Genomic DNA, 3,679 nt, shown 5'->3' on the forward strand with positions numbered 1-3,679 from the left:
TGCACTTGAGCCCACAGAATCCAATGACATCTGCTCTTCACGTCTCTGCACTCTGCATTTGCTGTTGTCTGTGTCTTAGGATGCCCTTCCGGGACTGACTTCCTGCTCAATGCTTACCCACCCTTCAAGGCGAAGACCAGGAATTTTCTCTACCCGAAAGCATTTCCTCACATCCCCAGGAAGAATTACAAGCACCTCACTGTGTTTCACGTGCAAGTGATTCTCTTGTTTCCATATCTGCTTTCTTCTCCAGATTGAGTCTCCCAGACTTTAAATGTGTTCTATTCACTTCTCATCCCCAGAGAATTACCTGGCACATAGTATGAAATCATAAATGTTTGATAAAAGAATGAATGAATGAATGAATGAATGATGAGTAAATAAAATCATGCTTTATTGATACAAAATCTGCACAATCCAAATATATGAGAAAATATATTCAGAAATTAAAATAAAAACCTCACTAATTTAGACAAAGTACAAGAAAGCATGCTTTTATGCATAAAGAATTACATTTTTTTTTAAATAAGTGGAACCTTTTTTTTCCAAATGAGGTCTTAAATGGAGCTTCTCTTTTTAAACCTGGATGTCAGTTCATGTCCAGGCTGCTAGTCCCGCACATTCCCCCACTCAAAGCATCTCCACCAAAAAACCACAGGCTTCCAAGAACAGAGCTTGAAAAATTATGAGCTCGACTTATTACACGGACAATTTTGCCTTGCTGCTGCCCACTACACAGCAATCATATAAGCTAGTGTCTGTTAAAAGTGACATTTAAAATAGGAGACACCATTAGCTAGGAAGTTCAGGTCTTGGTGTTTCTCTATTGATCTGCTTTTGAAGTCTTATAGTTGTTTCCAAAGGTGACCTTTGCCGAGTGAGGATGTTTCCTTGGCAACAGGCATGACTGTTTCCAGCATGCAGAGAAAATGCATCTCGGTTTATTTTGCACTCAACTACCACCCTGAGATGCTATGTTGTGCCGAAGAAAGCAAAAATCCCTCATTTTTAAGTATCAGATAGGCTCTCCAGTTTATGGGCTGCACATTACTCTGGAAAACAAGAGGTAATTGTGATTATCCAGCAATAATTTTCTCATCTCATGAAAAGGACACAGCCTCTACACTGATGCATTTTCATTCTCTCCCTAATTACCCCCACAAGTCTGCCTATGCGTACACACACATCATGCATACACATACACTGTCTTCCCTTTTTTTTTTTTTTTTAAATTTTCTGGTGTTAAATTTCTGTGTTGCGTATCAATTCTCTCCATTCTGTTCAACTTATTTTCTGTTTCCAGTAATGGCTTCTTTGCACATCTCAATTTCCAACATCAACCAAATTTTAATCAGAATTAAGCATCAACACACCATGGCAAAAAAAAGGTTTGGTGGGAGCAACCGGCACTTGGTCAGCACACATAGTCCCTTATTATTGCAAGATGAGATGTAAAAATATAATAGATCTTGAAATTAATGTTGTTTATGATCAATTTTTTTCTTAAATTCATGATCGCTTATATTCTTTTAAACAGAGTAGCAACATTTTATTTGTTTCATGCCTCCTGAGAGCAGTTTGAAAAGTATTTTTCTTACTATCAGTGAAACTTCTGTGTGGCAATTTTATACAATTGTACAGTCATGTTCCTAAAGGGCTGCAACATGTAGTGAGTCAGACATATCTCCATATTAATGGAATTATTTTGTGCTCATAAAAGGAAATGAAATTACTGAAGTTATAGAGAGACTTGTTGGGAAAAATTCTTCATAAAAGATGCTTTCAGATATTATATTTATGCTAATTTCAGTAGGTAAATAACTAAATAAATTAGATTTTTAGAGTGCTAAATAAACTAGATTTTAAAATAGCACATCAAAAGGCTCAAACTCATAGCCCAACTTTTTAAATGTAGAATGTACAGATTCCTAAGCACCAACAGGAAATTTGCAATGGCTTCTTTCACATTCAACGTGTCCATAGAATACAAATGTTAAAATATCATTCTGTAGCTATAAATCTGTGGATTTAAAATAAGTTTTGTTCTAACAAACTTTGAAATTTAGATATGCAATGGACCAGGGAAATTATGCAATCCCGTGTTTTATATATGAGAAAATGAACACCAAGAAACAATAAGAAACATACCCATGCAGGTTAGTTGCTGACCATGGATGAATTTCAGAAAGTCTTTTGACTTTTATTGGCTTAACATATAAAATGTTCACTACAAGTTTCTTCAAAATAATAATTACATTTTGCCTTCAATGTTAAGTGCATTATTATATAACATAATACTCAACTTTCAACAATCACTAAAAAATTGTTTATGCATGTATGTATGTATGTGGAATCCATTAGGAATGCTTCCAAATGAACATAACAGAAAACACCAGTTAGAGGAGCTTAATAAATATTGGATAATTTTTGTGACATAACAAGTAGTCGTGAGGGAAGCAGCTAGCATTGGTTTGGTGGTTTGATCATGGTGGGGCTGGCATTTCTGAAATTCTCTTGGGGATTTCTCAGGTTTCCCTCCTCATGGTCACAGGATGGCTTCAGCAGCCTTCTGCATCTCAGTCTGCATTCAAGAAAGAAGGGAGGAGGAGCCGTGCCAGCCTTTATATCAGGTCACTCTTATAGCTTGCTCTTATATCTGGTAAAGTAAAATCTTTTATAGAGCTCCTAGCAAGTTTATGCTCACGTCTCAGTGTCCAGAACTAAAGCACATGGCCACTCTTACTGCAAGGGCGACTGGGAACAGGAGAACTTAGGTTTTTCAACTGTTATAGCTGAAAGGATAATGAAGAAATGGATTTGAAACACCTTGAGGGTGAGCTAAAAAGATTAGATGCTTATGTGAAGATAGATTAGATAGACAGTAGATAAAATAAAAAGAAAGAAATCAAAGAAACCAAGAAAGAAAAGACAATGGAACAACATCTTCAAAATTCTGGGAGAAAATTATTTCCAACCTATTCCAGTCAAATTATCTACCAAGGGTTAGGGTAAAATAAAGTCTCAAAAAATATTCTTTCTATGCATTTGTTCTCAGGAACCTATTCTATATATCCACCCAAATGAGGGAATAAATCAAGAAAGAAAAAAATATGGGAACATGCTTTAACCCAGGGAAAAAGCAAAGGGAATCTTCAGGACCAGCACTGTGCAACAGGTTTAAAAACTTAACCAGTCCAGACTAGGGCAACTCAAGAGACAGACATTTTGAGGTCTGTTTTCACAATGCTTTCTTCCATACGTGCTTTTTAACCTAAAGAAACTACTGAAGAAGATACTTCACCAACACAAGAAAATAAACCAAGAAAGAGGAAGGCATGAGACCCAGCATACAGGAATATATCCCAGGAGAATAGTAAAGGCAATTCTAAAGTTAAGCAGGCAAAGTCCAAGGGTAACACCACAGCCAGCCCAGAGAGCACAGCTCAGAGAGAATAGAAGTGTCCAGGAGAGAGGGCTCTAAAGAAAACAAATGGAATGGCTGGATTATCTGATATAAGTGGTCTTGTGGAGGGTTAGCAAGAAGTTGGTCAAGGGCCACAAAGACTGATTACATTTTGTAAACATGAGTATACTAATTTTCCTGATTTGACATATTGAACACAGGTATTAATATTCAAACTTGTACCCCACAAATGTGTATAATCAATTATGTTTCAAT

General features: G+C 36.4%; 1 long non-coding RNA gene across 1 annotated transcript in view; it reads right to left on the bottom strand.

Annotated features, from left to right (window-relative positions):
- Positions 1 to 370: 370 nt before the first annotated feature.
- LOC103605014 overlaps positions 371 to 3,679 on the bottom strand; it is a 7,328-nt gene continuing 4,019 nt past the window's right edge. Inside the window, exon 2 of the long non-coding RNA XR_551769.1 lies at positions 371 to 1,052. This is a non-coding gene — a long non-coding RNA (uncharacterized LOC103605014). The remainder of the gene's footprint in view (positions 1,053 to 3,679) is intronic.

This window comes from Galeopterus variegatus, unplaced genomic scaffold (assembly GCF_000696425.1).
Source record: "Galeopterus variegatus unplaced genomic scaffold, G_variegatus-3.0.2 Scaffold5544, whole genome shotgun sequence".
NCBI classification, from domain to species: domain Eukaryota; kingdom Metazoa; phylum Chordata; class Mammalia; order Dermoptera; family Cynocephalidae; genus Galeopterus; species Galeopterus variegatus.